We start from the raw sequence: 13,332 nt of genomic DNA on the forward strand, positions 1-13,332 counted from the left end.
CAGAGTGGGGCTCTGGGCTGGGGAGAGTTGAAGGGTCAGGAAGGCCTGCCGAGGAAGCAGCAGACAAGTAAGGGCCACCAGGGAGACAATAGGGAAGGGGAAAGGCACAGAGGAAGAAGAAGCGCCTGTGCCAAGGCCCTGGGGTCAGTTTGCTTAGAGAAACTCAAGAATGTGCAGGGCTGGCTCTTGGGGCTCTTGGTTATCCTAAAAGCAAACGAAAGGCAGAGAGTGAGGCTACAGGCCTGCAGGAACAACGTTATTGGTGACCTAACACCCTGTTCCCTGCCCTTCCCACCCCTCAGCATGCGCCAGTGGGCGCCGGCACAGACACACCCCTGCCTGCCCGCTCTGAGCCCGCAACAAGTTCGGGTCAGCGGGGGCGGCTCCCGAGGGCAGAGCCACCTGTGGTTTTGTGGGTTCCTGACCCCAGGACACGGGCCCAGAGACCTTCCTGCCAGGCCCCTGTGACCTGCCCCCTTCTGCCCCTTTAGAGCCCCCAGGGAATGGGGTCTTGGAGGACCCTCCCAGGAGTGTTGTGAACACTGACTCTGATGGGGTGGCCTTTGGTCACAGATCACGTGTGGCTGAACCCCCAGCAGCCTGGGGGCGCTTCTGTCCCCCACGTACCGCATGTTACTGTTGGGGACAGAGGAACGAGAGGCCCAGCATGGTCGCAGACCCCCGCACCACAGCGCCGCACGCCACTCCTGGGCCTGCAGTCATCCCCTTCTGTGCCCCCACAGCGGCCCCAGGCTGGCTGCGCCGCCGCCGGAGCACACGGTGGTCTTTCTGCTGCGCGTGCTGCCGAGACTCCCTGCGAGGCCTTCGCCTTATGGCAGGGGACAGCCGAGGACCTGCAGCCCATCCTGGGGTCCTGCTGGACGGTCAGCCCGCGGGAGGGTGCCGGGCCCGTGTCTGTGCTTCCCGAGGAGCTCCGCGCCGCGCCAGCCCAGGATGCCCCAGGCAGAGCCACGTCCACGCTCGGGCCCCTGAGGCTTGGGGTGCGTTGGCGTGCTGCCCTGCCTGGGGCCGCCCCACTCTGCGCCGGGGGTCCCATGCGCTCCTCACCCTTCCTCTGCCGCTGGCAGGAAGTCTCTGACCTACTTCAACCACGACCCCAGGGCCACCCTGCAAGAGGTGACCTTTGACCTGCCCGAAGTGAGGAAGATTTTCTTTGGAAGCTCCCACAAGGTCCTGGAAGGTTCCTGAATGATTGGAGTGTGCCTCCCCCAGCCCCTGAGTTTGGGGACAGACCCCCACAGGACATGCAGGACGTGCCTGCCTCCCACCTGTAGCCCCCCATCACGCACCGTGGCCTGCCCCTGCGCCCCCCATTTTCCTGGAAAGTCACGTTTGGCCTGTCTGAGCCCCTGCCCCACGGTCCCCTCTAGATAGACATCTTCATGTGGGTCTGAGAGCATCCCAGCCCTTCCTGGGCGCCCCCGCCCCCGGGAGGGTGTGATTCAGTCTCCTTTATAAAGGGGAACTGAGGCCCCGTGAAGGGGTGTCCCATGAGACCTGAGGTGGAGTCAGGGTCCTGCCCCCTGGTGACGGGCCCTTGCTCTGCCTGGCTGGCTGGGGCCGCAGGGGAACCCGTGCTGGTGTCCGGCAGGTGCATGTGGCCGTGGGCCGCTCCAAGGTCAGGCTCTACGTGGACTGCCAGAAGGTGGCCGAGAGGCTGATGGGGAGGCGGGCAGCCCACCTGCCACGGGCTTCGTGATGCTGGGGAGGTTGGCCAAGGCCCGGGGCCCCCGGAGCAGCTCAGCCACAGTGAGCACGGGACTGGTCCTGCCGGGCGGGGCCGGAGCGGGGCCACGGAAGCCCGGCCCCGTCTGGCTGACCGTCTCTGTCTGAGCTCCCGCTCCAGCTGCAGCAGATCGTGTGCAGTGACTCCTGGGCAGGGGAGGACGCGTGCTGCGCGCTCCCTGCGGCAGAAGGGGGGCCGGCGCCTGCCGAGGCTCCTCGAGTCCGGGGGTGGACAGCATGTCCATCATCATGGGGCTGGGGGAGAGCAGGACAGTCTTCCTGGAGGAGGTGGCCTCTGGGCCAGAGCCGGAGCCCTGGGCAGCCGGAGGCCCTAGGGGCCAGGCAGGCTGGAATGTGTCAGGCAGTCCCCAGCTGCAGGGGGGCCCACTGCCCTTTCCTGTAGGCACAGCTGGGATGTACGCTGCGGGCCAGGAAGGGGCTCAGCCGGCAAAGCCAGAGACTCGGGCGGCGGCTACGCCTTGCAGGTGTGGCCGGGTTCCTCGCACTGGACCCAGCCTGGGCTTGGCCGTGCTCGGGACTTGGGAGGGACTGTGAGACGGCCCAGGCAGGGCAGCCTGGGGGGTTGGCACCCAGGATGGGGTCCCTGCCCTTCACTCCCAGACTGCCAGGCGTCCTAGAACCCCAGAGTCTGTAACTACTCTGAGCTCTAGCTCAGACAAGAACAGCTGGGGACGCACTTAATGAGTGGGGTCTCCTTTCTCCCAGAAGGATGGAGAGACCTGCCCTGCCTTTGCTTCGGCCTGCACCTGTTCCTCGCAGACCCCTGGGCCCCCAGGGCCCCCAGGACCTCCAGTGAGTCCATCCTCTCCTCCCCTGGGGTGACCAGGGGCTCCTGGCACCATTCCACGGTCGCAGCACCGAGCCGCGGTCCCAGACGGCCGCACAGATGGGATGGGCTCACCTGTCCCCCAGTTGCCTCGTGAGACCCTTCCCAGCAAGCCTCTCCTCCCCCCGGCTGCCCTCCCCTGGGCTGAGCCCTCTGGTGTGGGATCCAGCTTATCCCCAATTTCCCCGTGGGGCCGCAGCTCTGTGCTGGTGGGGACCAGTGAGTGTGACATGGCCTGACCATGCATCACAGCCACGTGGGCGGCCTCTGTCCTGGGTACTCTGGCTGGGGGACCCTGGGAGGCGGCTTTCCAGGCCCTGGACCATCCCCCATGGGGCGGTGAGACTGTTGGTCGACAGGCACTGGCTCTGGGCTCCGTGGCCCATACCAGACGGGGTCCGGATTTGAACCGGCACCTGCCAGAACAGGAGCCTGCTCTGCGCAGAGGCTGTGGGAGGGAAGCTGTGGGAGGGAGGGAAGGCTGGGGTTCTCTTGCCCTGGAAGACCCTTCCCCTTCTCCACCTAAACTTGGGGACTGCAGTCCAGGGCAATACTGTGGGGCCCTTGGGGGGACGGCGCTGAGCCCTGACCGTGCCCTTGCAGGGCTTCCCTGGAAGGAACGGAGCCCCAGGAGAGCGGGGCTTCCCAGGGCCCAGGGTGAGTAGTGGGGAGTCCCATGGGGCCGGACCCTACCTCTCCTGAGAATGCAGAGAAAGCCCCACAGCTAGAAGCTAGGTGCCCTCCCCAGGGAGGGGCCAGGTCCCCACCCCAGCCCCAGAAATGACCCTGACCTTGAGCGCTCTGACTAGGGGACCCTGTTGTTGCCGGTTTAACAGGCTTTTCTCCTAAAGCAGCTCCAGCTCCCTCTGGAAGTTGCTGGAACTTTCTTGTCGGACAAATGTCCTTTGAACCCTTTCCACTGGGTCGCTTTTCTTACCAACCCTTGGGGGCGTTCACGCTCTGTGGAAGTCACCACGTGCCTGAGTCTTGACCACGTTGACCCGCCCGCGGCGGTGCGGACCCAGCGCAGGGGGTGGGCACAGAGGCTTTGGGGTGTGGCCGTCCCTTCTGCGCGTTCTTGTCTACTAGATAGGAACTCGAGTGTGGGTCCTAAGTCAGGTTTGCTGCTGGGGACACAGCCCACAACCTCTCGTCCTGGAACTGCCAGTTTGGTGACTGATCTTAGTGTCTCGCCCGATCCTGGGCTGCCTTGCTTGAACGGGGTCCTTCCCGCCATGCGGCATGGGGCTGTCTGTGGCGTCTCGCTGGCGACGTTCTCACTGATGCTCGCGCGAGAACGGCGGCTGCTTTTTTGGTGGCGGTCGGTTCGCTTCCACGCTTGGTCACGATCGCTACCTGAGAGCATCCTCTCACGGCACCCGCAACGTCAAGCCGTGGAAACAGTGGGTGCCCCCTGTCCCTTGGAGACTGGGGAAGACGCTCCAGCCAGGCCCGAGTCTGGGGCCTGGGCTTAGCACCCCTCCGGGTCAGGAAGGGAGGACGGGTTCCCAGGCTCTGGGACCTGGAGCCGTGGCCTCGGTCCGTTCCTGGCTGTAGAGAGGGTCGCCGCAGGACCCCTCCTGGGATGGGCAGCGCGGACCTGGACGTCTCTGCACAAGCCTGGGTCTGGGTACCAAAGTCAGCCGGAGGGCCAGGGGGCCAGTCGGGACAGGATCGAGGGAGCGGCTGCTAGAGTCCCCCCAGTTCCTCAGCCCCTCCCCTGCCTGCATCTGCTACCCAAACAGATGGGACCCGAGGGTCCCGCCAGTCAGCAGGGGTCGCCAGGGACCGAGGCCCGAACCGCGCAGGGACCTGCGGTAGGTGCTGCCTCCCCCTTCCTCCAGAGCAGACTTCCTGCTGAGTCTCTTCCCTCTCCAGGGTCCGCCGGGGGGGGAAAGGAGAAAAAGGGGACCATGGGCTCCCAGGCTCGAAGGTAGTGGCGTCAGACCACTCGGGGCACGTGGGCGGGAAGGGCATGGGCTGGGGTGTGGGTCTGGGGAACCGGGCCTCCTCCCCAGCTTCAGACCTTGGCCTCAGCCTGGCCAGCCATCTGCGTTCCCTTCCAGGGCCATCCCGGTCAGCAGGGCGCCCCCGGGAAGGTCGGCCTCCAGGGACCAAAGGTGGGAGAGAAACCTGCCACGGGAGGGTCTTGGCCGGAGGCCGTGGGGGGGTGGCCTGGCCTGCAGGGGGCGGGGGCTGTGGGCGGTGCCCCGGGGTGGGGAGGCCGCCTCAGCTCTCAGAGTGACTCACAGGGGTGCCACCTTCCCGGGGACCGGTTGTGTCTGCGACCACGTGGGCGTCCGGGGACGGCGGGTGGGGCTGCCAGGCCCCCTCCCACCCCAGCTTGCCTCTTCCTTTGCCCTCAGGGAATGCAAGGCCTTGAGGGGAGCCGGCCGCCTGGACCTCCGGGCCCCAGGGTAGGTACCACGTGGCCTGCGACGATCCACCCCAACCCCCCACCCCACCGCCCCCCGCCCCGGCTTGGGGCCGAACACAGACCAGGCCCCAGCTGAAGGGGGTGACGGGAGGCTTCTCGTCCCGGGCTGGAGCCCTGCAGCGGTCCGCAGGGCCTGCCGAGCACCGAGCGAGGGCCTTTCCCGCCTCCCCAGGCGCGTCGGACAGCCCCAGGCACCCCTGCATGAGACCCACCTGGTGGGAACCTACCTAGGCAGGCTGCAGGACACGACCGGGGCCCCCTTCTCCTTCTCGGCCACCCTCCCCAGCTGGTGGGGTCCCTGCTGCTCTGAGCGGGGCAGGGGAGAGGGGGCGAGAGGCAGGGCAGGTCAGCCTGGTGCCTTTCTTGCACGTGCCCTTCAGGGATGGTCAGAGTCAGGACAGCCGGAATAGAGTGGAGGGATGTTTCAGGAAAGAATCAGGGCTGAGAGGCGGGGCAGGTGCGACTCCGCGGCGGGGATGAGGCTGGGACGCGTGAAGGGACCCACTTTGGGTCCGAGGCTGCGGGGACCCAGGCCATGGGGACCCAGGGCGGGAGGGAGGAGCAGCCCCGTTCTTGGGGGGCTACAGCTAACCCCGCACCTCTGCAGGGCTTCCAGAGCACGGCCGGGGCCAGGGGCAGCAGTGGGGAGAGAGGACCCCCGGGGGCCGTAGGGCCCATGGTAAGTTCCACCCACCACCGCCCCTGGAGTTGGGGGGCAGAGAGCAGATGCGAGCAGAAGCCTCAGGCCGCCTCGTAGAGCCAGGCCTGCAAAGCGCTCGGGTCTGGGGCTCGTCCGGAGCCACCTCACAGAGGGGTCCCGACACGGGGGCTCTGGGCTCCAGGGTTGGGGGGGCCACACGGGGCCTATAAGCCAGGGAGGGGGCTCCAGCTGGGGAGGGGGAGGAAAGCAGGCCCACAGGCGGGGACATGCTCTGCACAGGCCCGCGGGCTTCTGGGCCTCCGTCCCGCGAAGGGCAGGCCCTTTGTCCCTGGGGGACTCCGTGCGGCGCCCTGCCTGGTCTTCCTCCCCCCAGACGGGTGGGACCCCTCCCACTGGGAGCAGAGTCAGGGGACACCCCGCCCAGAGGGGAGCCAGGCTGGGCTCCAGGCGTGGCCCCTCTGCCGTCGGTTTACTTCTCTGTCACTTTCTCCTTTTCCTCTGCTCAAGGGCCTACCAGGACACAAAGGGGAGCGAGGAGAGAAGGTGAGAGGGCTCCATCTGGGGTCTGGGCACTTCCTGGGGCGTAGGGGGAGCCACCGACCCCCGTGCCACTGGTCATGGCTCGGGGCCACGGGACCCGCTCTCCCTGCAGGGCGAGCCCCAGTCCCTGGCTGCCGTCTACCGGCTGCTGGGCCAGGCCTGTGAGGCTGCCGTCCAGGGTGAGTGGTGCAGCCTCCTCGTGAGGACCCCCGGGCCTCCCGGGCCTCCCGTGCAGCCTCTGTGCTCACACCAGCCTGGGCCCCTCGTCACCAGCAGGCCCGGCCTGGCGTGGCCGTTCCCCCGGACCAGGCACCGTGGAGTGCGGGGAGACACGTGGGGTGCCCTATGCTCCACGCCCTGCGGACGGCCTCTGCCCCACCCCCAGCTCACAAGCTGAAGTTCCATTCCTTCCCCCGTGAGAGCGCCAGGCCCCCCAGACCCATCTTGGAGGCCCCCGGGCCCCCCAGCACACGCGGTGAGGCCCAGCTCCCTGGAGACGTGGGAGACGACGGCCTGCGAACAGAGAACAGAGAACAGAGGTACTGGCTCCGTGGGGAGGGTCAGGTGCCCTGCAGCCCCTCCCCCTGGACTGGGCCGGGGGTCCTGTGGGCCCTGGTTCCTCACCCTCCTGGGGCCCCCAAACACACACAGAGCTTGCTCGGGGCAGGAATGGACTTCTTGGGATCCTCAAAGAGGACCCTGCCGTCCCCTCCCTTCTGTCCTCCTCACGTGCTCGGGTGCAGCATAATGATCTTGTCCTATGTCCCTCCGTCGACTGGGGCTGCACCGCTGGTCACAGCTTAGGTGCTAGGATGGATGGAGGCCGATGGGGAGACAGAGCTCGTGGGCCTGGGTGGGGAGAAAGGAGCGGCAGGGAGGGGTCCTGCCTCCCCGCTCCGGCTACACGTCGGGTTAGGGGAGAGGGCCTCACTCGTGGGAAGCCGCTTCCCACCACAGCCCGTCACGGTTCTCCAGACACGGCCTCTGGGATGACACCCCCCCGACAAGGCTGGCCCAGGCTGCCATGAGGACCCCCCACCGAGCCTCCCCCGCTTGGCCCCCACCACACTGTTGACCTTGGTGGAGCCAAGAGCTGGCGTCTGTGTGGGGCTCAGGCGCCCGTCTTCCCGTCCGCCAGGACAGGGTCCCCAAGAAGGGAGAGCGTTACGTCCTGCGCCTCTCAGGTTAACACAGCCCGCTCCTGCTCAGGGGAACCCAGAGACCTCAGCCACGTGGGCACCCCGGGGCGGGGAGGGAGCAAGCCTCCGGGACCCCCAGGGGGAGCAGGTGGCCCCCACCTGCGGGAGGAGGGAGTCCCGGGGGCAGCACGGGCAGAGGGCAGGTGCCGAGAAGCAGGACCTACCGGCTGGCTGCGATCGGGTGTGAGCGGGGGTTCCTGGGTCTCAGCAGCCCGAGGGCAGGTGTGGGACAGGGGAGCCCAGGGAGGCCCCGGCCAGGGCCAAGCATGTCAGGAGTGGAGAGCAGCTGTGCCTGGCAGTGCGCACCTGACCCAAGTGGGTAAGGGGCCCCGGGCGGGGGGCACGAATGAGCGGTGCCGTGAGAAGCAGACCTCTGGCCCCGCTGGCCCCGCTGAGACCCGGGGGGCTCGAGTCTGCGGCGCCCGGTGGGCTGGGTGTGCACGGCCTGCCCCCTCCTTCAGACCTGTCCCCCTTCTCTCCTGCCAGGATGGCCCCCATGCTGCCCACGGTGACCCTGCACCCCTCCCCAGACTCGGCGCCGAGAACGGCTGTGCGCGCAGGAGGAAGGGGCAGGAGCAGCAAGTCCAGGAGGGACCTGGGAGCCGACGGGGGGTGGTGGGGAGCCTTTACTTTGTACCGTTCTCCGCACTCAGATAAACGGCCTCGTGCTCGCCAAGGGCCGCTGCTCACTCCAAGGAGGCATGTCCCCGGGGCCCTAAGCCCATCCCTGCCGGGGCGAGGCCAGGACTCCCCACCCTGGGAGTCGTGCCACCCTTCCATGGCCTTGAGGACCCCTGCCCCACCGTGTCCCTGTTATGTCGTGACTCGTGCCCCAGGACAGCTTCTCAGCTGCGCTCTGAGCCGTAGGGGGGTGGGGGATGCTTCAAACGCGGTGCCCAGCCCCCCTCGCCCTGGCCGATTGGCCTCCTGGGCCCAGCCAGGTGTGGGGTTTGTACAGTCTTGGGGGCTCCTCCCTTCCCTCGCAGGCCCTCTCTGACTCCGGAGCGGCTGGCTCACCTCCCCTGCGCTCAGGCCTCATGGGGACCCTGACCGGCTGGCCCCAGGCCTTGTCAGGCCCCCCCCTCCCGCCCAGCAGCCTGGACAGGGCAGCTGGGGCCGTGCCCCACCCCAGCCATGTCCCACGTTCGCTCCCGGAGAGACCTCCCCAGCCGAGGGTCTGCGGCCACACCCGCCACAGCCTGTTCCCGGTGCTAGGGAGAGCTCGGGGCAGGCCTCCTTTAGATGCGGAGGCCAGCAAAGGCTTCTGAGGGGACATTTGAGCAGAGACAGAGACACGAGGGAAGTGGACGCTGGTAGAAGGCTCTAGCAGGGAGGCAGCGTGGGAGGCCTGGACTGCGGCACCCCCCAGGCATGGCAGGAGGACAGAGAAAGCGGAGCCTAGGGCCAGGAACACGGTGGGGTGGGGTCTGGACCCCGACTTAGGCGGAGGCCTCTGGGACTTCTGAGCTTCTCACACGGTCTGCGGGTGAGACCTCAGGGACCTCCTCTGTGGTCCTGAGACGGAGGTGATGAGGGCAGGTGGAGATCGGGGCTGGCCGCTGGCCGGAGGCTGAGCCCCGGGGTGAGTGGTCTGGGCGGGGGAGAGCAGGTTCTGAGGACAGAAGGGGACAGAAGTGTGGGGGCCGCCACCTCACAGTGAGTAGAAGTCACGGGGCTGCGTCCCCAGGTGTGAAGGCAGGCCAGGCTCGGCCGGGGGACCCTGTCGGGGAGGGGGGCAGACGCCCTGGGCTGCTCGGTCTGGGAGGCAGGGGAGGGGGCGGCCGTTCAGCTTGAGAGCTGGGGCAGGAGAGGGCACCGGCTCCCCGCCCTGCCCGCCCTGACCTGCCGCGGCCCAGCCTGCCGCCTCCGACCCAGCTCGGTGGGCTGGGGACAGCGGTCCGCGCCCTCCCCCGTGGCTGACTGCACGTGTCCACGTGAGGCCACGGTAGCACCCAGAGCCTCCACACACGCGCGGGCACACACTCACCTTCCCGCACAGGCGCTCACGGACACAGACACGCTCGTTGCCGCACGGCCGCCGGGTCGCGGAGACGAAGCATCAGGGAGCGGAGAGGCTGACCGGGCGACGGCGCGGCCTCCAGACGGCCACGCACACGCGCGCTCCCCGTTCACCAGGAGTCCCGGCGCCTTCGGAGAGGAGAGCGTGGCCGGGAGGGCCGCGGGGCCGGGACTGGCGGCATAAAGCAGGGGCGGCGCGCAGCCCGGTGCGAGGGCGCGAGACAAGTAAGAGGCCAGCGGCCGGGCGGTCTCGGACACCCCGGGAACCCGGGCAGCACCATCCGCGGGGAGGCGTCCCCCAGACTCAGAGGGGAAGAAAAAGAGAGAATGTGAGTGTCGGCGTTGCACGGTGGGGACCCGCGGCGAAACGAGCGGTAAGAGGACTGTGGGGCGTGGAAATCACGTCGTTTTAGAACCAGAGAATTAGAGGAGATCTGAGACCTCGCAGTGAAGGCTCGAAAACCAAATGGGATTGACTTTTAAAATACACACTTAGAGGGCGTCTGGGGGGCTCAGCTGGTTACGCGCCTGAGTCGGTTTCAGCTCAGGTCGTGCTCTCGGGGTCGCGAGATGGAGCCCCACTTCGGGCTCTGCGCTCAGCAGGGAGCCTGCTGCAGAGTCTCCCCCCACACCCTCCCCTCCCCTCCCCTCCCCTCCCCTCCCCTCCCCTCCCCTCTCTAACAAAAACAAAAAACCCTACACCCTTAGATTCTTTAATGCAAAACACGACAAAGACAATGGAAATACTCCTTAGAAGTCAGGTCAGCGTCAGAAGACCGGAGCGTAATGACCCGAAGCGCTGAAGAAAAAATACTCAGAGTTCACATCCAGTGGAACTGTCACTGACATCAGTGGGTAAAAACATGCTCTGAGTCCACAGAGTCTCAGAAGGGGACACGAGGTTCTCTTCGGCATTCCAGCGGGGCGGGGCAGGAAAGGGAGAGTAACCAGAAGTTAGATCCCGTACGCGGGAAACCCCACAGTCACTGGGAGGCCTCATGAGATTTGCTGCCGACTGAATAACGAAACCCTCCACGCGGACAAGTCACTACAACTCTAGATCCTTCCACGGTGGCTGCTGTGTAGCAGGGCAGGTTCCTGAAGACACCCAAAGCGCTTGCTTGATGTGGCGGTGGGTGGCAGAATATTAATTAATTAAACTCTTAAAACATATGAACCTTGGTCTTAAGTTGGGAGCAGCCACCAGGAGGGAAAAAGTAGAACGTATAACCTTCGAGATTAGTCAGCGAGGTCAAGTTTTCTTTTATGGGACGGGATAGAACAAGTCAACAGAGAAACCAGAGAAACAGCTCAAACATATCCGTGTAGCAGAAATTACAATAAATAGAGGTGAGTTTAACTCATCAGAAGACGACTCCAAGTTGTGTTGAAAGGCAAAGCCCAGGGGCACCTGGGTGGCTCAGTGGGTTAAGCCTCTGCCTTCGGCTCAGGTCATGATCTCAGGGTCCTGGGATCGAGTCCCGCGTGGGGCTCTCTGCCCAGCGAGGAGCCTGCTTCTCCCTCTGCCGCTCCTGCTGGTGAGCTCACTCTCTCGTGCTCATTCTCTTTCTCTCTTGCAAACAAAATCTTTAAAACAATAAACTGAAACACAGAAGCGAGGACACAGCTTTCCGGAAGGAGACACAGAAGTGCATACTGCCTCGGGACGCGCGGATTTCTCAGAAAGGCTCCGAAAGCAAGAACCGCCGCAGGGAACAGTAATAAATCGCCCTCCGTCGGACTTAAAAGCTTTTCTTCAAGACACCACTAAGAAAATGAAAAATACAGTCACAGATGGGAAGAAACAGTAGCTCATGGAAAGAAAGCGGTACGTAAGGAGAGACTCTATCCACGGTCGACTGAGCGAGACGCAGCGCGGAGCCCAGCGCCGCGGGGCCTGAGAAGCGGACGGGAAGCGCGAGCTCCCCGAGCAGCTCGCAGCCGTGTGGCCGCGGCCAAGCGTCACAGGGGGTGCTGCGGGGGTGCAGGGCGCCCGGCCAGGAAGTTTCTCAGCTCCTGCGGCCCCGAAATTCTAGCTATTTGCCCCAAAGACAGGAAACCGCGTCCACACAAAGACCGAAGACTGAGTGTGCGAGGTGGCCCCACCCAGCACAGCAGAACGACGCAGACGTGCAGCCCTGAGCAAACACGCGGCGGCGTGTCCGCGGACACTGTGGACGGCACAAACTGGACGGGCGGCCGCCACGCGCCGAGCCCGGGAGGCCATCCACCCGCCAAGGAGGAGCTTCCGTTTCCGCGAGGTTCTAGAACTGTAGCAGTGGCGGTCACGGTGGGCGTCCTGGGGCACGGCAGGGGGGCGTCCTGGGGTGACCACAACGCTGCACTGACTGTCCGCACGGCGTGCGCGTCAGCAGGGACACGAGCCAGGTTAGCGGTTAAAGGCAGAAGCACCCCCGAAGGAAGCTGTCGGGCTGTGTTGTCGGGGCGGGCGTGCGACACACAGACTCTGCCCCAGACGGACGGGGCGCGAGGCGAGGGGGCACCGGGAGGTCCTCAGGAGGACGACAGCGCGACGGCAGGGCAGCCGCCGGCAAGCCCACAGCGGTTCTCAGCGACACCCGCTCGGGAGTCGGGAGGGAAACAGACAGAAGCCAGTGCTCCGCTGCGCCCGGCAGATCTCGCCGCTGACCGACCTGGCCGACACTTCTGGAACATTCCCCACGGCCAGCCACACCTCCCTGTCTAGGATACGTGGACCACGGGCCACGATCAACCACACGCTGGGTCCCAAAGAAGCGCTTGTCACGGAAAAACCAAACTGCCCGCAATGGGGTTAAATCAGAATCCCAAGGGAGCGCTGGGGGCGGCCGGTTCACGCAGCCGGTGAGGTGTGTTCGGGAAGAGCCCCGCGGGCGGCACCGGCGGGAAGCCTGGGCATGGAGGGGCAAAGGGACGCGAGCGCGCACGTCCCACCTCGGAGCACTCGCCCTAACAGAAACACACAAACACCCCGAAACACGCAGGAGATGTCCGCAGCAGAGTTGCGCGTAACAGCCGCACACTGGAAACGGCCCCGAGGCCCCGCCGCAGAGGACGGAGAAGCGAAGGCGGGGGACCCGCACACGGACCCTGCAGAGCCACCGGGGCCTGTGGCGCGGGCTGCGTGCCGCGCGTGGAGGGAGCACGGAGACGGGCCAGACGGGCAGATGGCTGCACGCTGGGGCCCGGGGTGCGGCACAGCCGGTCTGCGAGGGAAGGCCGGCCAGCCTGTGCCCTTGATGGGTGAGCCGGGCAGACAGACGGACGTCCGGATGCGCCTGTAGGAGGCAGGGGATGGGCCCCCGCCGTCATCGGCTGGACCCCGGCTGAGCCCCACAGTCGGGGGCACGCAGTGCCGTCTGCTGCGGCATTTTTGCTCAGCCTGAAAGGGAGTCTGGGGACTAGGAAGGATGGGGTCCCGGGGCCACGGTCAGGGTAAACGGTTACCGCCAGGGGAACGCACACCGGGATCATGAGCTTGTCCCGTGGGGGCTCGGGTGGGAAGCCGTTTCCACTTTGGGGCCCGCCGGGCTGGGTGTCGAGGGTGGGGAACGCCGGAACTGCCTCCACTGGTGGCGGGGAGCCGAGGTGCGCGGTGACTTTGGGAACCTGGGCGCCAGCCGACTCCCGTGACGGAGAAGCCCGAACAGTGCTCTGTGCCCATCTCCATTCGCACAGGTGGCCCAGCGAGGCCACGGAGAGGCCAGTGCCACTGAAAGGAGGACCTGTGACTTCATTCCCACGCCGTGCCCCCCGAGGGCCACAGGGCAGGGGGAGGGGAAGGTCCAGATCATGGCCTTGCCGGGGCCTCTGGGGCAGGGCAGGGCAGATGGCTGGGGCCTGGCTCTGGGCGTGTGAGGCAGGACTGGTGGCCCCGGGAAGA

This window comes from Meles meles, chromosome 16 (assembly GCF_922984935.1).
Source record: "Meles meles chromosome 16, mMelMel3.1 paternal haplotype, whole genome shotgun sequence".
Taxonomy (NCBI): domain Eukaryota; kingdom Metazoa; phylum Chordata; class Mammalia; order Carnivora; family Mustelidae; genus Meles; species Meles meles.